The sequence below is a fragment of the Pituophis catenifer genome, unplaced genomic scaffold (assembly GCF_029215685.1).
Source record: "Pituophis catenifer annectens isolate HBS135680 unplaced genomic scaffold, rPitCat1.0.hap2 SCAF_2, whole genome shotgun sequence".
NCBI lineage: Eukaryota > Metazoa > Chordata > Lepidosauria > Squamata > Colubridae > Pituophis > Pituophis catenifer.
The window spans coordinates 280617858-280638699 of record NW_027256882.1 but is presented as its reverse complement, the minus strand read 5'-3'; positions in this window follow the sequence as shown (position 1 = coordinate 280638699).

Below are 20842 nucleotides of genomic sequence, written 5' to 3'. Positions count from 1 at the left end.
TCCTCATGTTTACATTGTTTATGCCCAGGTTCTCGGAAATAAAATCATAAGAACAACAAATATATGGCCATGACAAACCTTTGTTGGCAGAAGCAATGGAGAATCTGCAATGCATCCAGTGACAACAGAAGAACCAACCAGCTCACACCTGATAGAATCTTACTATCTGTACTTATTTTAAATTAACCTTCAATATAACACAAGAATGGCATTCATTCAAAGCAGTGCTGAACCAATGTTTATAAACAGCCTACATAATACATAACAAGTTAATATGGAGAATATCAGTCGGGCATTACAGAAGTAGATTGTTGTTGTTGTTGTTGTTGTTGTTGTTGTTGTTGTTGTATGGCATTGTTCCATTAACCAGGAGACCACAATGCTATTGCAGAGTAGTACCATATTTTTTGAGTATAAGACGCTCCGGACTATAAGACGCACCTACCTTTTTTGGTGAGGAAAACAAGAAAAGGAACTCTGCCTCCCAGCAATTTTGCCTCGTTGCAGCAAACAGCAAACAGCCTGCTTTACTTTCATTTTCGTTTTCAGCATAGCTTGATTAGCACAAGAAAAAAAATCTGCTCCCAGCAATTTACCTCTTTGCAGCAAGCAGCAGAGGCCCGCGCAGCAATAGGCAATGGCAATCCCTGCAGCCTGAAACAGCTGCAAGTCGAGAGACAGATCCAATAGACAATCAACTTGTTTGTTTGTTTGTTTGTTTTATTTGATTTGTATACCGCCCTACTCCCGAAGGACTCAGGGCGGTGAACAGCCAAGCAATAAAATACATAAATACAAAAATTTAAAAAACCAGTTAAAATCAAATTAAATCATTATTGGCCCAGACAAATTAAAACACCCCAATAATTTAAGAACAGATTTAAAATTTATATATTAAAAGAGGGAGGAGATTAGGCCAGGCCTGCTTGTGCTAATTAGGCTGTGCTGAAGCTGAAATGGACTGTTTCTTCTTGCTGCAAGGAGGTAACTTGCTGGGAGGCAGAAGCCAAAGGGGGCCAGTGGGTGGTCAGGGGGGAAAAAGGTGTGTCTTATACTCCAAAAAATACAGTAGTTTGGCTGCCAAGGTACCAGCTTTGTTGTGTGAAACACTTGTGTGCTTCCCAAAATGTACCACAAGTGGGGCGAGCTACCTGCTCAGAGAAAAAAAAGATGAGCAGCTCTTCCTGCAGTGTCATCCAAAGCCCCCTACCTCTCCAGAGCCATCTCACAAATGGGCATTGCGGCCGAGAAGCTTCAGAGCCAAAGCAGGAATCTCACTGCCTGCATGGAGCACCAACTTGTCTCCTCACCAAAGTAGTACCTATTCATCTACTTGCATAGAACATGCTTTTGTACTGTTATTGTACAGAAGCTGAGTGAAGTGAAGCTCACCCCAACACATAGTGCTAGGACTTGAACTAGCCGAGACCATCTACAGCAGGGGTGTTAAACTCAAGGCCCAGGGGCTGGATCCGGCTTGCAGGGTGCTCTGTGGGCCACCCTGGAAACTGCAAAGGCCCAGCCTGCAGTGCCTTTGCCAGGAAAAACAGAGCTTGGGAGGGCCGCAGGCAGTCCTCCAGAGCTGCGTTTTCACTGGCAGAGGGTTGCAGGAGGCCATTGCAGCCGAAAACAGAGTTTGGGAGCTCATGTTTGCTGACAGAGTGCTCGGGCCACCACAGACGCCCCTGAAGTGAGTGATGTCGAGCTGGCATGCCCATCCTGGCTCCCTGAGGTCAAACACAACCCTGGTGAGGCCCTCGATGAAATCTAGTTTGACACCCCTGATTGACAGCATCATGAAACCACTGAGCTACTGCGCCTCTCTTCAGAAACAGATGCTATTATGAGATCCATAAGTCTGGTCTCTCCTGCAACCCAAATCAAACTAGTCACAGAAAACAGATTCAAGTGACACAGCGTCCTTGCAGAACCCCAGATAGGAGCTGGACAAATCCCAAGCCCTTCCTGTATCAGCAGCCACACCATTGATGACGCTCACTAGATCATGTTCCCCAGAAAAAATTGTCTGGAATGAATACTTTAAAACCGGAAGAGCTAAGAATAACATCAAGCAGTCTCGGATATGATGAGACGCATCATGAGAAAATGGCAGAAAATGCGGTTACTGGGGCAAGTGAGGAAATCTTTTCAGGTTGCCCCAGAATTGCCCATCGCAAAGTACAAAAAGGTACGTGAAATTCAAAGACACGCAGCCAGGCCAAGCTGCTTTGTAAATGGAAGGGTTCCTTTCTTTCTTTTTTTTAACCCCCCCCCCCACTCCCGCATCCCCCACATACCAATCCCTCCAACTGGGGGCTGGAAAAGAAAAATAAAAACTCACAATTGCAACTTTAACACTTTGGCGGCTTGCTGTGTTCTTTTATCAAGTCATGCGCTTCTTCTGTGGATGGGTTTGTGAGATTTGGTTTCACCTGCTGAGATGCAGCAATAATGAGGAAGGGGTTTTAACCATTGTCTGCCTCTCCTCTTGCCTAGTTTAATCCCCGCACATCATTCATACACCACAAAACATTTAATCACAACCATCACTACCCTTTTAAAGAGACTAAATATCACACTATGCATACCGGGGGAGAGAAAACATTCAGTGCCACCCATCAAGCGATTTAATCCTTTGCTGTCTCAAGAGTCAGATGTTTTCAGCATGGGCAGAAAATCATTAGCCTTCCTAAAATAAAACACATTGACAACAACAAAAGCAAGTTGACTTCCCTTTCATTCATTTTCTAGAGCACAGGACATTTTCCTTCAGCTCTCAGACATTTGATGAAGCAGGGACCACCCATGTTAATTTGATTCAAATGTTATGAACTAATAGAGTCCCGGTGCTCCTCGCGGTTCATGACCCCAGTTCTTTCCAGGATGTTGTACATTTTGAAAACAAAAACAAAAACAACATAAAATAAATCGGCTGTCAGCACTTAAAAGAAATGGGGGTGAAACGTATAACAACCAAACCACATCAAGAGCACTCAAATATGCAAGGATTTTCCTCCTCCACCGCCACACAATGAGGTCCAGATTTCGCTTCGTTCTCTCACAGACCAGGTTTTGCCAGGGAAAGGTAGGGTGAGCCTCTGGGTCTAGTGGGAGCAGATTTAAGGGGAACAAGAGTGGGTTGGGGTGGGTTGCTGGGGGTTCGCAGGGGTTCGGGAGAACCTCTAGCTAAGATTCTGTGCAGTTCGGAGAACCCACAAATCCCGCTCCTGGCTGGCCCTGCCCATCCTGCCCTGCCCCTTCCAGGAGTCTCCACGCGGCCTGTTTTGAATGCAGATAAGTGCAGGGAGACACGGGGGCTAGGGGAGGGCAAAAAACAGGCCTACCAAAAGTTCAGGAAGGCTGGAAACGGGCCTGTTTCTGGCTCCAAAGGGCCTCCGGAGCCTGGGGAGGCTGTTTTTGCCCTCCTGGAGGCTCGAGGAAAGCCTCCAGAGCCCAGGGAGGGCAAAAACTCTCCCCCCGCTGTGGTGCAGGAGGCTGACTAAGCCACACCCACCATGGCCACACCCACTCAGCAACCAGGCAGAGAACCCCTTGCTACAATTTTCAAAGCCCACCCCTGAACAAGAGCCTCCTTTCATCTTTTCTAATGTGAAGGCTCCAATAGAAGAGAATATTGGTAGCTCAGGGTCGAACTCTGGAGTCCTTGGTGCTCTCTGAGCTCAATGGTTTTCTTGCAGATGTTTCATTACCCAGCTAGATAATATCATAATGTTACCAAGTTGGGTAATAAAACATCTGCAAGGAAAAAAAAACAACTAAGGTCAGAGAGTAGCAAAGACTGCACAATTTGAAGGTCTCTTCATGGGTGGGAGATCACAACTCCCAGACATATCAGGTGTCATAAAAATATCCCAATAAAAGAAACAGGAAACAGCAATACAATAATAATTCATATTTTAAGATTCAGAGGTTTATTTCATGAGCAATTTGGAACATGAACAGCAGGGATGGTATTCACTTACCTTTGCTACTGGTTCGCAAATGGGAGCATGCACAGAGTGTCAAAAATGGGACGTGATGACATCCGGGTGGGCCGGCGGAGCCTCCTGCAGCGGCCGCTACTGTTTCACCCGAACCAGATGGAACCGGCTTAATAGCACCACTGATGAACAGCCATCATAACATTACTTACGTCAACAACCCATCGCAATGAGGTCCACTGACATAGCTAAGTCCAGCAAGGAGTAGCTATGGCCAGTGGCACTGAACTCATCCCAAGACATTCTTTTTATACTTTTCTGCACGCATTTCACAACTTACTTCCTTGTACTTTCTTACTGAGGGACAGTCTCCACATATACCTGTGTACATCTCAAACTGCTATCCATCGGCTACTTTCAGTTCCCTATTTCTCACAGTTTCAAAGTTCTGATTCCAAATATATTTCAAAACTACATACTTTGCAAAATCACATTTCACAGCAACAGCTCAGCAGGATTACAAATAGTTCTGATTAACTTTGAAATCTTTCTGTCTAAAACTTTGGTTCATGTAGCTTTTTAGGGCCTGCTATCCTTCTGAGACTGTCCAAATATTCATGAACTGGCAGAGACATGGTAACAAGGTCAGCCAATGAATAGGCATAGCAACTGGGTCAGGCAATGTCGGCTGTTTGGGAGCTCAGACAGACTGGAGCCAAGGCGTGTCTTAGTCTGCAGCTTCTGAGTCTGTGCAGAGAAACTGAAACTAGTCTGCTCTGCTGAAATGAAACTAACTGTTCTCTCCTGCCTTGTGTTTTGCTTGTAATTGCTACTACGTTGAAGAAGAATCTATACTGGTATTGCAAATTTACTTCATGTATTATTGTGTTTATAAAGACGTTAACAAATCCTGCTGCATCAGTTTGCCTGTGTGTGCTTTCTGGATTTGATTTTTGCAACAAACTCTGGCAGAGACCTATGGACTCTGATAGTCCAATAGGCTATTTGTCTGTTTCTCACACAGGGAAGGAGGGCTTCTCAGCTACAAGTCATAGGCCAGTGGAGATTTTCTTCCTGCCACAAAGTGGAAGGATTCCTTGCTGCATGACCCAACACCCAACATCTTGACGTTGCTAATTTCAGGAGACTCATTGGGCAAATGACTTTTGTTAAATTGTTTTTAACTTTTATATTATTGGTTTTTTTATCTTGGCTGTACACCGCCCTGAGTCCTTCGGGAGAAGGACGGTATAAAAATTAAATAAATAAATAAATAAATAAATTTGGAGGAACGGCAACAGTGGCATTCCAATTACCATTGAAGAGAATCCATTTGATTTGAAAACATAGGACATTTCAGCACTGGGTTTATGGGCAGGATCCCTGAAACATCACTGTGCAGTATAGACAGGAGCTTGATAAAGAGGTGGGTGAAGTCAGAGCAAAGCCTGAATTCGATTTGATTTTCCTTTGATGCCATTAATGTGATTCCAAATAATTTATTTCTTATTAAAATGGACAGTTTGGTAGTTGCTTTTGAAGGAGGCGAAATCCAAGGCTTGCAGTGATGGAAATGATGGTGGTATCAAAGTGATGAATACAGCATCACGACATTGCAATTCAGCCTCCGCTCCTTTCCTCTGTGAATCACAATATTCCATGCATGCCCCTAAAGCAGGGGTGTTAAACTCAAGGCCCAGGGGCCGGATCCGGTGAAAGAGGTGCTTAGATCTGGCCTGGAAACAGCAAAGGACCAGCCCTTGGTGCAACTGCCAGCAAAAATGAAGCTCAGTTTTCACTGGCAGAGGGTTGCAGAACACTGTCACAGCAGAAAATGGAGCTCGCTAGGGCCACGGGAGGCTTTCCCGAGCTCTATTTTCACTGGCAGAGGATTGCAGGAAGCTGTGGCAGCTGAAAATGGAGCTCAAGAGCCTATTTTCACTGGCAGAGCTCTTGGGCCACCACAGGCTCCCCCAACATGAGTGATGTCATGCTGTCCATGCCCACCTTGGCCACGCCCCCCCCTGCCCCCCCCTCAGGTCAAACACAACCATGATGTGCCCCTCAATGAAATCGAGTTTGACACCCCTGCCCTACAGGATTCCTTCTGGCATTCTGGCAAAAATAATGAAAGTGCTTGGGTGGCCATTGCATGAAGCTTCATGACCAGGGGTTAACTCATCTACATAGGCCTGATGGGACATTTTGTGGTTATGAACTCACCTTGAACATCCCTTGTCCTACAACCATCTGTGTTGCTGATGGAACAGAAATAACAGCCCAATGGAGATGGCAGGAGACATAAACTGAATGGTTAAAACAAGACTGATGGTGAAAGAGCAAGAGATTCAACACCCACATTGTTGCAAATACAGAACTATGGCACCGTCTACCAAATGGTACAAATGTGTGCATTTAAAAACTGGTGACTTTGATGTAGATTTGGGACCTACTCCAGAATCCCTGTCTAATTTGTTACTATAACACAGGGGTCAGCAACCTGCGGCTCTAGAGCCGCATGTGACTCTTTCATCCCTCTACTGCGGCTCCCTGTCACTCAGAATATGTGTCACAACCGCCAATGTGCAACACCCACCGGCATGTGATTTATTGAGCTTTTCAATCCCCTGGTAGGCCAACCATGGATAAATCCAAGAAAAGAAAAGTTTCAGAAGAAAACAGAACGTTTAATTCAACTACATAGGCTAATTTTGTAGCCGCTCCGTGTCAGGCACAGGAAGGGTTTTGTGACTCCCGGTGTTTTCTTTTCTGTGGGAAACGGGTCCCAATGGCTCTTTGAGTGTTTAAGGTGGCAGACCCCTACTATAGCATATTGTTCATGTGACAGAAAAAGTTCAGCTTTTAAATACAGCGGTAAATATATTTGTAGCTTTAGTTTTAATTGTATTTCAATGAAATGAAATGAAATTGAAATGTTCATTTTCCCCCATAGGTTCTGATAAATACATATTAGGGACGGCTGAAGACTTCAGAGATCCTCTGGCCTGATACAGTTTTGAGTTAGTGTCATCTAAAACAGCTGAATTCCTTCCGTCCTTCATCCATTTCAGGGCACTGTTTGGATTTAAAATTTCTCAGCTGATATTACTTCTCACCTTCTTAATCTGAACATCATAGAAGTACAGTATATTCACCGTTGCCCAGTTTCTTGGCACAGTTTGTGAAAATTCTGCATTCAGCGCTTGAATCTTGGGAAAAAAAATTGTGCAAAGTTTGATATTACCCTGAAATTCTGTTCGTCTATGCCTAAAAAACCCTAACCTTTTTGAAGCGTATTTATGGAATAGGCATATGCATTTTCCCTCTTCTAAAGTCCCGTGGAAATGCTACAGATTTACAATTCTACATTTGTTTCTCTCATGACGATTAATACTTTAGTAAAATCTCAAGATTCTGAATTCTAACCCTTTCAGACAATGGAAAAAACAAAGCTAAGGTTGTGTGGATACTGACCTTTTCATGGGTTTAAAAGGCATTAAAGGGTTATACTAAAATCCAGTTTAAATGTTTGGTTCCAATATAGTGCCACCAATCAACTCTAGGCTGTGTGTTTTGAGGGAAAGTTTAAAAAAAATGATAGGCTTCTTAATGTATTCTGAAGCTTGGCTAGACTAGAGAAAAGAAGGACTAAGGGTGACATGATAGCAGTGTTCCAATATCTCAGGGGTTGCCCCAAGGAAGAGGGGGTCAAGCTATTCTCCAAAGCACCTGAGGGCAGGACAAGAAGCAATGGGTGGAAAGTAATCAAGGAGTGAAGCAACCTGAAATTAAGGAGAAACTTCCTAATAGTGAGGACTATTAAACAATGGAACAGCTTGCCTTCAGACATTGTGGGTGCTTCATCACTGGAGGTTTTTAAGAAGAGACTGGACAGTCACTTGTCTGAAATGGTATAGGATCTCCTACTTGAGCAGGGGTGGACTAGAAGACCTCCAAAGTCCCTTCCAGCACTATTCTGAGGTTAGAGAGCTCTTATGTCCTTACAGTTGTGACTACCATGTTGCCTTGTTTGACATCTATCCACCCACACCAGATAACCTGATGCAGAGTCAAGATATGAAAAGAGTGCTCAAATACCCAGTTACTACTTTCTGAAGAAATACCAAAATATGCAAAAAAAAAAACGTAATGCTTCATATTAACAGAAATGAAATCACAGTATCAAAAGTATGGATACCCAAATGGGTCAATTTAATTCCATGTCCCCCGCTTATGGATTTTAAAAACCCTGCAAGTTCTTCCCCTTCCTTTTATGATGATTTTTTTGAATTAATTTGGAGACTTGACACAATTTCTCATGGACTATTCTTCTCAGAAGCCAATGCTTATTAACACATTAAAGATGTTAATTGGCTCATCTATGCGAAAATGTCAGTGACACATCTCCAAACTCTTTTGTTAATTACCTATAGACAATTTTCACATGTGCACTGCCCATATTTCATTTTGATCTAACATTTCCTTACCACTGTTCCTATTCTCCCACCCTAACGAGTATTGAATATTGTTCTGAGCATACGTTGTTTTTTTTTAATTTGATTTATATGCCGCCCTTCTCCGGAGACTCAGGGCGGCTTACAATGCATTAAGCAATAGCCTTCATACTTTTTGTATATTTATACAAAGTCAGCTTATTGCCCCCACAAACTGGGTCCTCAATTTACCTACCTTAGAAAGGATGGAAGGCTGAGTCAACCTTGAGCCTGGTGAGATTTGAATTTACAGTAATTGCAGATGGCTGGTGTTAATCACAATGCTTTCAGTCTGCTGAGCCACCAGGTTTATGTATCAATAAGACAAAAAGAATGAAAACTCTCTTCTGTCCAAATATATACAGACAGATAGGTGCATACAGATGGATTCAAAGGGTTTAGAGGTCAAAACCCTTTGTCTAGATCTATGATGGTGAAACCTTTGGACTCAGTGTGTCAAAAATTCAGAAAATGCCTATGTTGACTCTGCTGGTGTGCATGTGTCTCTCTCACATTCACATCCAACAAAAGAGAAAGAATTCATAGCAAAGAGTATTAAATTAAGTTATTTAGATTTGTTACTTTAGATTTGCTTCAAGGTTTTGGTTACAACCTTTAAAGCGCTCCATGGCTCAGGACCTGGGTACTTGCAGGACCGCCTACTACCACCAATAGCCTCCCACCGGCCGATACCCTCCCATAGAGAGGGGCTCCTCCGGGTGCCGTTGGCCAAACAATGCCGACTGGCGGCCCCCAGGGGGAGAGCCTTCTCTGTGGGGGCACCTACTATCTGGAACGAGCTACCCCCGGAGATATGGAGGATCCCGGATCTGCACACCTTCCGCCGCGCTCTAAAGACCTTATTATTTCACCAGGCGGGCCTGGCCTAATTTTCTCCCTCTTTTATAAAAGATTTTTAATTTTTTAATATCTTTTAGTATTTTATGTCATAAGTAAATGCCTTATTCTATAACAAGAGATATGTATATATGTACAGGATATTAAGAGTTAATTTATTCCTCCTCCTTTAATGTATTCATGTGTAATCACCCCCTTCCTTGACTCCTCCCCTTTGATATAAATAGAGAGTGCATTCACCTCACGTTCGCTTCTCACTGTAAATCTAACAGAATAAGTAGAATGCCTATTATGAATAAACTCTCCTTTAACTGAAGAAATTGCTTCTGAATTCATCATTGAGTCTGATCCTCAAAATATCATAACAAACTGGTAGCAGTCGATGGTTGAACTGACTCAATAAAATCCAACATGCCTAAGAAAGAAAACAAAATAAAAGACAAAGACCTCAGATCGGAGATACTGAGGCTAATAAAAAGTAAAAAAGATGACCACAAACTCATCGCGGAACTCCGAGACTTCTTGGAAGAAAACGGAGCAGCGAGAGAAAAAGAAATTGAAAAAGCCAAACCCGAAAATACAAAAATGGTGAGCGAACCTACAACGAAAGAAAAAATAACCAGAAGCAAGACCAGAGGTCCCGCTCAAAATTTTGAAAGGCAGCCATCTTCTCTTCAACCAGCCACAGAAATGAACACAGCTGAACCAATCAGAATGCACCATTCAAAAACTCTGGCACGAAAAAACACAAAAAATAGCAAAAATTATATTTATTCTTCTGAAGAGTCAGAAACAGATACAGAAGAATCATCCACCGAACAAGAAATCGAAATTTCCCCCACACCACAAACGATCCAAAGAACAAAATACCCCAAACAAGAAAGCTCCAAAGAAAAGAGACGAACCACAGCTGCCAGCAGAACACCCAAGATCGAGCCGGAGATTGAATCATCAGAAGGAGCTACAGCAAAGAGAACCTCTCCCAGCGGCTTCAGCAGAGAAATGACCAACGCGCATGCGCAGATAAACACAGAGAACTACAATGAACTTTATGAAAAAGAAGAACCTTTCAAGCTCATCAGCAGAATACCCACACCATTCTGCAATTTTCAACATCTACAGGACCATGGACTACCCACAGTTGTAAGTAGTGGAAATAGTAATATTGGGAATCTACCTAGTGATTTCCCAAAACTTAGAATTGATGGCATCAATTTACAGGAATGGTGTCAACAAATTCAGATTGTCTTTATGAAAGAAAATTTATTATTTTTTATAACCAATCCTCCCCAAAGACCTTGGACTCTAAAAATGGACTGCCTGCATCACAGAGCATTCTATTTAATAATTTCTAGCATATCACCTGCCATGTACTACAGTATTAAGCATAATCTTACTGTTTCTGAAATAATTCAATGCATGTTTAAATTATTTCATAGTGAAAGTGTAGCAACAACCACTAGAATGTCTAAAGATTTCTTTTCAGCCAAATTAAGATCTGGAACCACCATAAGTGAACATTTAATATCCTTAAACAAAACCAGAGCAGAATTACATCTAAGAGGAGAAATAATATCAGAACAGACAATGAAAAGCGTTATCCTTAACTCATTAGATTCATCATGGGATAACTACATATCACATTTAGACTCAATCAATCTAGGATACTTATCCATAGAAAGTCTGTCAAATAAGTTAATAGCTGAAGATAATTTGAGGAAAAGTAGATACAATGCATACACAGAACACAGACAGGCAAAAGGAGTAGCCTTCCAAGAGAATCACCAAAAAACAATTGAATGTTACAATTGTGGATCCAGAAAACACTCTAAGGGAGATTGCCCCATGTTTCATAGGGAAAGACAAAACCGTGATTATAGGGGTAGATATCAAGACAGGCAATCATCTATTGATAGATACAGATATAGAGACTCCCCAAACTACAGAGAACGCAGAAAGGATAGGGATAATTCAAGGGACAGAAAATCAGGATCATTAAATGGATTAGATAAACATAACGATGTCATCACACAAAAATCAAAAAACAATACTTGGCTCATAGATTCAGGGGCGACTAATCACACAACAAATAACAAGAAAATACTGTCTTCATTCACAAATGATAAATTTATGATAAGAGTAGCCAATCAAGAAAATGTTCAAGTCATAGGGAAAGGAGATGTAAATATACCTGGTTTAGGTAAAGTAGAGGAGGTATTGTTGATACCAGAAATATCACATAACATACTTAGTGCAGTGAAATTAAGCCAAGATTTCAACATAAATATAATCTTCTCTGGGGGAAAAGCAATACTAGAAAAGGATGGGACTAAATTGAATAGTGTAATTATCGAAGGGGGCCTACCCTTCCTTGTAACAGAAGATAAATGGTTGCATAACATCAATACAAACACTGATGATGACATTAACATAGACAGTGAACATAGTAACAACAATGACAATGAAGGACCCAATACACACTGTAACCACAAAGACACACCCACTAGTGATACACACAATAACAAAAGGCCCAATATAGGCAAACCAATTCATGATGAATGCGCACACATGTTGCATAGAAAATTGGGACATGCAAGTTTCCCTGTAATACAAAAAATGATTGAACATGCTGATGGCGTCAAAATAAAGGATTGTAAAAACTATTTGGAATGCTCAGTATGTAAATCCTCAAAACTCAGAACAAACCCAAAACCAAAGAGGGCAACAAGGACCTCTAACCAAATTTTTGATCTGGTACATATGGATCTGGTTGGTCCATTAACACCATCCATCACTTACAAAAAAAGATATTTCCTAACTATTGTAGACGACTATAGCCATTATGGATTTGTTTATACTTTAAAACACAAAGATGAAACTTTCCAAAAATTCAAAGAATTTTACAAACGTGTAGAAACACAACACAATATCAAAATAAAACAAATCATGACAGATAGGGGATCCGAATTCATGTCAAAAGAATTCTCACAATGGTTAAAAGACAAAGGAATGCTACACTTCACGACTAGCCCATTTTCTCCTTTTCAGAATGGTACAGCAGAACGAAAGAACTCGACACTGCAAACCATGATTAGATGTACATTAGAAGATGCTGGTTTAGGAAAACAATTCTGGTCAGAAGCATTACTATATTCAAACTATACCCAAAATAGGACCTGGTCTAGCATCCTAAATAAAACACCATACGAAGTAATGTACAATAGGAAACCAAAAATATCACACATGCACATATTTGGAGTTACAGCAGACGTACACATACCAAAACAATTAAGACGTAAGGGAGATAATGTATCCAGAAGGCTCAGATTCATGGGATACGAAACAGGCACAAAAGGATATAGATTCATTGACAGTAATAACAAATTCATAGTCTCAAGAACAGCAGTGTTTCATGAACAGGCCAACTGGTCTAAGATACATCTTAACGAGATAATCCAAAATACAAAACCCAACATTAAACAACAAGACAGAATAGAAAGAGAGAAACATGAACATAACTCACATGATGACAAAAACAAAACATGGACAGGTAACCATACCAGGATAAAAACAGATTCATTAACCAAAAAGGAAGCAAAGTATCTACACGATAATGAGAGCATTCCAATAAGAACAATAAGGTGTAACAGAAAACAATTACCTAATAAGTATATTATTGCTTAACGCATTGTAAGCCGCCCTGAGTCTCCGGAGAAGGGCGGCATATAAATCAAATTAAAAAAAAAAAAAAAAAAAATAAGGATTATATAATGTGTGTGAATGACGAAACACCAACACCCAACACATACGAGGAAGTGTTAAGACTTTCCATGGATGAAAGAGAAAAATGGGAATTAGCCATAACAAAAGAAATGAACAGCTTGCATGAATTAGGTGTATTTACACCAGTCCCTGCCCCTAAGAACAAGACAATTATAGGCACCAGGTGGATATTCAAAATCAAAGATTTAGAAGAGGGTAATAAACTATATAAAGCTAGATTAGTCGCACAAGGTTATGCTCAAAAATATCCTGAGGATTACACTGACACATACTCTCCCACTGTAAGAACTGAAAGTGTTAAGACAGCTTTAGTCATAGTGGCTATACTCAATCTTGATGTCTTTCAATATGATGTGCAGACTGCATACTTACATGCAAAGCTCGACAAAGAGATATATGTAAAGGCACCTCATAGCCAATGTACAAATAGAAATGAGACCTGGTTACTTAACAAAAGCTTGTACGGATTAAAACAATCTGGCAAGCGTTGGTATGAATGTCTAGTCAGCGTGCTTAAAAATATGAATTTCAAAGCCACAACTGCAGACAATTGCTTTTTTGTTAGAAAGGAAGGTGAATCATTAGAATTTGTGTTAATCTATGTGGATGATATTTTGTATATAGGCAAACATAAAGAAAAGAAAGACTTATTTGTATCCAAGCTAAGTGAACATTTCTCTTTAAAGTCGCTAGGAAGGGTAAACAAATACCTTGGAGTTCAAATCAATAAGACAAGAAAGGGATTCAAACTATCCCAGAGAGATAAAATTATAGAACTTCTGGAAAAATGCAATTTAAGAGATGCCAAGCCTTGCGATACTCCTATGCAGACTGATTTTTTAAGGAATATGGATGAATCTTCACCTGAGTTCGAGAACAATACATTGTATAGATCAATTATTGGTTCTCTCTTGTATATATCTAATTGGACCAGGCCTGATATAGCTCTACCACTTAATTTATTATCTAGACATGTAAGTAAGCCACTTATGTATCATTGGGAAGCAGTTAAACGAATACTAAGATATCTAAAACACAGCATAGATTTCTGCCTACTCTTAGAACCCAATAATATTAAAGAACCTATTATCACCAGTTACGCTGATGCAGACTGGGCAGGTGATATCAAATGTAGAAAGAGCACCTCAGGTTATGTATTATTTTTAAATGATTGCCCAATATTCTGGTACAGTGGGAAGCAAGATTTAGTAGCGACTTCCACAACAGAGGCAGAATACGTCTGTTTATCTAAAGCCTCAAATAATTTAGTGTGGTTTAATGATTTATTATCTGATATTTGGAAAAATCCAATACTACCATTTGTCATACATGAAGATAATAAGGCAGCTATAGAAATATCAAGATCTGATGCCATTGGTCAAAGGTCCAGACATATAGATATCAAATTTAAACACGTGAGACAATTATCTCAGGATGGATTCATTAAAGCAATCCACTGCGAAACCTCAGAACAAATAGCTGATATATTAACTAAACCTTTACCTTCTAAACAACACAAATATTTGACATCAAAATTACAAGTACTATATAGTTCTGAATCCGAATGCAATCATTGTCATATGTCGAATCGGCATTTAGAGGGGGATTTGTCATAAGTAAATGCCTTATTCTATAACAAGAGATATGTATATATGTACAGGATATTAAGAGTTAATTTATTCCTCCTCCTTTAATGTATTCATGTGTAATCACCCCCTTCCTTGACTCCTCCCCTTTGATATAAATAGAGAGTGCATTCACCTCACGTTCGCTTCTCACTGTAAATCTAACAGAATAAGTAGAATGCCTATTATGAATAAACTCTCCTTTAACTGAAGAAATTGCTTCTGAATTCATCATTGAGTCTGATCCTCAAAATATCATAACATTTTATATATTCAAATTTTAAAATTGGTTTTAAATAGTTCAGGGTTTTAATTTGTCTGGGCCAAAACTATTTAATTTGATTTTAATTCTACTTTTAAATTTTGTATGCATGTGTTTTATTGTTTGGCTGTGCACCGCCCTGAGTCCTTTGGGAGTAGGGCGGTATAGAAATCAAATCAAATAAAATAAAATAAAATAAAAATAAATCATTATATAATATAAATTAATAAATAATTACAATCACATTCAAGCAGGGTGGTGGCCTAGAGATAAAGACTCTCGCCTCCCACTCAGAAGGTTAAGAGTTCAATCCTAGGCAGCAATAGATGTTTCTCTCTCAGGGTGCAAAGAAAAAATATCTGCTGTGAACTCCATGTGGCATCAGGAAGGGAATCCAGCCAGTAAAGACTCAGCTCCATTCATTCAGTCGTCCCGCCTCTACCCCGAATAAAGGGATTACTGGATCATAAAAAAAATAATTGTAAATATTTTTTGAATGCCTATCTGAGTCAGCTCTGGGTTGCATGAACCCTGGGAACTTCAGAAAATGCATGACCTCGCAGACTCCAAAATGAGCGAGAAAAAGCATCCTGCTCATGTGTGCTTTTCAGAGGTTTCAGAGGTTGTGCGAGGGCAGGGTCCTCTCGTGCAACTTCCAGAGGTCCTCTAGAAGTCATGCAAGAGTCCCTGAGCCTCCAGAAATCATGAGAACAATTATGAAATGCTTGGTGCAGCAGTGAAATCCAGCAGGTTCTGACAGGTTCTGGTAGTAGAAATTTTGAGTAGTTCGGAGAACTGGCAAATACCACCTCTGGCTGGCCCCAGAGTGGGGAGGGAATGGAGATTTTGCAGTATCCTCCTCCTGACACACCCACCATGCCACACCACGACCACCAAGCCATGTCCACAGAACCCATAGTAAAAAAATTTGGATTTCACCACTGGTTTGGTGGCTCAAGAGGTCCCACAAGAATCAAGGCCCTCTGATGTGAGTTCCAGAAAATGTAAAGGCCTGGCATGTCACCAAAAATGACATGATGTGCCACCGGTGACATGCCTGTAATAAGTTCATCATCTACATGAAGGAATCTGTTGATTTACTTTGTCTAATACTCAGTTGAATTAAAACCTTCTATTTTGTCCATTTTATTCAAGAAGGTATCAAAAGTATGGATGTCCAAATTGGGTCAATTTCATTCTGTATTCTTTATTTAGGCCATTTCTTCTAAAACAAACTGATATAGTAAATTTCAATCCATTCTTAATTGTGGATCACTTTATTGCAGTTGGGAATATAGGAGTATTTCTAATCCATCTTTGCTATTTCATAATTCTTCTTCAGCTTCCTCCGTTCAGAAGAAACATTTAATGTGCTAAGCCTAGAGTAAGACATTTGCTCTGTTCCTTTCTGATCTGGGCTGGCACCACCATGGCACCACCATAAAACAACCCACGTTGACAAATTCCATTAAAAGATCCAGGAGAAGAGAAGAAGAAAAACCTCAGCAGTTGTCCTAGAGATATTTAAGCTAAAAACTAAAGGAAAAGTAGGAATCTAAAAGAAGATATTGGCTTTTCAATAAAGCAGTGAATAGGGGCCACATATAACAGACCCATGATCAGATATTCCTGTCAGTCCTGGAGGCCATATTTTTCTTTGGCTCTTCAGGGCTGCCACACTTAGTGCTGTGGGAAACTGGGAGGGGGGGTTGCATGGAGTTGAGAGATATCTAGCCATAATAACATTCCTTTCTCAGAAAGTCAAGGACATTCTGCCTGCACCTGGAGTGCCGTGATTGGGAGGCATCTCCAGTTGGGACGGTGCATTGATTGGACCGTGTGATGGACATGTGGGTGCTGGGAAGGGACTTGGACTTTCTTTTGGGTGGGGAAAACCTGGAAGCTTTCAGATTCGGGTTTTCCCAGATGTGCCAATATGACATCTCTAATAAAATGGAACTTTGAGGAACTTCTTGCCTCGGAGTCTTCTTTCATTGGGGGTGTTACTTGGAACCCTGACACTTCCTTGCATAAAAACCGAGGGGAGAAGATCTCAATTCTACAATTATTGAAGGTCCAGTTCAGAAACTGCTTGCTTAAGTAGCCTTTTAAGAAAGGTAGGACTTTCTAAAGGTAGGTTTTGTCTAAAACTGGGTAGAAAGAGCAAGTAGGATTTACACAGTTAATTTTCTCCTTGCATACATATGTCCAAATACTCATATTTCACTTCAAAATTCACTAAGTGGGAGCTGGGTCTGGGGGAGGTTGAATTATTCTTCGTGAATGAGAGAGAACTTTCTGAAAACAGGAATCCAAGCTAAACAATGATCCATGGAGAAACCTTTAGGGTTGTCATAAAAAGGAGATTTGTTTATAGCAAATGCATCATAGGAATGGTTGCAGCCTAGTAGCTAGCTAATCATATCCCACAAGGAGTTCCAATAGCATGTGTAGAGAGTGGATGTTGACAAAGAAAAGACTCAATTTTTTTTTTTAAATTTATATGCTGCCCTTCTCCAGAGACTCAGGGCGGCTTACAAGGCGTTAAGCAATAGCCTTCATACTTTTGTATATTTTATACAAAGTCAGCTTATTTCTCATCCAAGAAACTTCTACAATTCTAACTGACTGGTGGCAAATGGAAGGATTTATATTCTTTGCTAATGACCAGATGACTACAAAGAATAGAAATCGTTCCATTCCACACTAATCAGTTAGAAGGAGTTCCTGTAGAGGACGACTAGAGGGGACAGAGCTTATCTCTGTTTCAAGGCCATAGAGCCAGCACTGTCAGAAGACATTTCTGCAGTCATGTGGCCAGTATGACATCACAGAGTCCTGTTACCTTCCCAAAGTGGTACCTATTTATCTACTCACATTTGTATCAGGAGTGGGTTCCATTTATCTTTGCTACCAGTTCGGAACTGTGAGAGTGCGCTCGCGCATAGCCGCCCTGAGTCTTTGGAGAGGGGCAGCATATAAATTGAATTAATTAAATTAAATTAAATTAAATTAATGATAGCAGTGTTCCCATATCTCTGGGGTTGCCAAAAAGAAGGGGGAGTCAATCTATTCTGCAAAGCACCTGAAGGCAGGAGAAGAAGCAATGGGTGGAAACTAATCAAGGAAAGAAGCAATTTCGGACTAAGGAAAAATTTCCTGACAGTTAGAACAATGAATCAGTGGAACAACTTGCCTCCAGAAATTGTGAATGCTCCAACACTGGAAGTTTTTAAGAAGAGATTGGATAACCATTTTGTCTGAAATGGTATAGGGTTTCCTGCTAGAATAGAAATAGAAATAATAGAAATAGAAATAGAAATAGAAATAGAAATAGAAATAGAAGGAATAGAAGACCTCCAAGGCTTTTCCAACTCTTCTCTTCTCTTCTCTTCTCTTCTCTTCTCTTCTCTTCTCTTCTCTTCTCTTCTCTTCTCTTCTCTTCTCTTCTCTTCTCGCAGAAAAGGGCACAGGCAACTGGCATTTCTATGTAAGAGCTATTGTCCCATTTTAGCGGTTCTTCCTAGATGGACATCTCATTTGCCACCTTTGGCAAAAACTTTTTTAACCTCTCTTGAGACAGAGCTTATAAGCAACAAGTCCAGTGGTGGGATTCAGCCAGTTCGCACCACTTCGGGAGAACCGGCTGTTAAATTTCTGAGCAGTTTGGTGAACTGGCTGTTGGAAGGGCAGAGAACCGGTTGTTAAATTAGTTGAATCCCACCACTGAACAAGTGCAATGACACTTACCAGCTAAATGAAAAGGTGAAGCTTGAGCAACCCCTTCCAGAGCAACCAGCATCTGCTCTGTGTTTTGAGCAGCAGCCTTTTGAAGGATGTTGCTGAGATATCTGGTTTAGATTGCAAGACGTAATGAATAGTGAATCGTGAATTGATGTCTGGTGTGAAGGCTGGATTCCAGGGAGGGAGAACGTTCATGACCACAAATGTTTCCATCTCAGCCCATTCTTAATACCTTGGATAGGCCACCCTCTTCTTTCAAACCTCATTTAGGTTTCCAATCAAGAGCTATTGCTACCAAAGAAATATAAAGAATGGATGAAACCTCAACCTCATGTGAGTTAAACCAGATCTGTTGCATATTTGTCAATGTTAAAGGAGGGAGAATCTCTGAAAGTTCAAGAGCATCTATTGTAGCTGTTTCTTGGAACCTGTAGCATATGCCAATAAACCTTATTGAGTGGTGACTTCAGGCAAAATGGACTTTAGCAGAAGAAACTTACAGTGTGCTTCCTCCTGTCGTTTTCCCTAATAGCAATGAATCTAACAGAAAATGTGACGACGATTTAAATTTTCATTGGCAGAGGAAAAATTATAATTAATGTGGTGACACTTTAACTACTATTCAAGTCTTTCTAGATCAGGATGCACAATTTTTTTTCTGAAGTGAGACCAGCAAGGAATGGGGAAAGGGAACAAGATGGGCCAGGACAACATTAAAACATAACTCATAAATCTCACAGGTTCTACACCATCTCCTGATTTATTAAGACAGAAAGTGTCAGCTAAAGAGGAGGATTGATAATGTACAAAAAGAATTGATGAATTTTCTTTTTCATAGGAAGGAAAGACCATTCTGAAGCTTCCCTGACTGCTCACATTTCCCAGTCTGAAAAAACTCCAATGGACAGAACTCTCTCCTGTTGTCTACCCCAAGATGTTCACAGAAGTCTAGAGCAGTGATGGCCAACCTCTGGCATCAGAGGTGGGTTTCAGCAGGTTCTGACCAGTTCTGGAGACCCGATAGCGGAAATTTTGAGTAGTTCGGAGAACCAGTAGTAAAATTTCTGACTGGCCTCACCCCCATCTATTCTCTGCCTCTCAAGTCCTAGCTGATCGGGAGGAAATCGGGAATTTGCAGTAACCTTCCCATGGATTGGGGAGGGAATGGAGCAGTGGTGGGTTCCTCCCGGTTCGGTCCGGTTTGGCCGAGCCGGTAGCGGTGACGATATGACGTCACCAAACCGGTTCTTCCCCCGCCCTCCCACCCACCCACGTTATTCTTACCTTTTATTTGGTCCCACCCCCAATCTATTGCTGCCTCCTGCGTCCCAGCTGATGACTAGAGGGAAAAAAACTGTTTAAACTCTTGCCGCGGGGCTTCAAAGGGCCGCCCTACAGCTGATCAGTGTTAGAAGCAAACAAATGAGTTGGGTCGTAAGTGTGAGGACTGGTCGTAAGTGCGAGGACCTTCCAGAAATGACTCTGACCAGCTAGCCACACCCACCTAGTCACATGACCTCCAAGCCACACCCACAAAATAAGCCATGCCCACATAACTGGTAGTAAAAAAAATTAGAACCCACCCCTGGAATGGAGATTTTACAGTATCCTTCCCCTGGAGTGGGGTGGGAATGGAGATTTTACAGTATCCTTCCCCTACCATGCCCACCATGCCACCCCAACAAGCCACACCCACAGAACCGGTAGTAAAGAATTTTGAAACCCACCACTGTCTGGCACGCGTGCCAGAGGTGGCATGCAGCACCTTCTCTGTAGGCACGTGAGCCGTTGCTCCAACTCAGCTCTGCTGCGCATGTGCGCATGACTCCTGCTGGCCAGCTGGCCTTTAGGTCTCTGCTGAGCATGCGTGGGAGTGGGGTACATTTGTGGGGTAGCGCATGCGCATGCAAGAGGGGCGGGGCTCATGCAGGGAGGCATGCATGCACGGGGCAGAATGCTTGCACCGGGGCCCCGTGTGCATGCGCAGGGGTGGGGCACATGGGGGCATGCACATGATGGGGGGCAGGGCACATGTATGTGGAGAACTCACACATTCATTTGGGGGTTCGGGCGTGCACACGTGCATTCACGCATGAGCACGCATGCTTCGGGCACTCGGTCCAGAAAAGGTTAGCC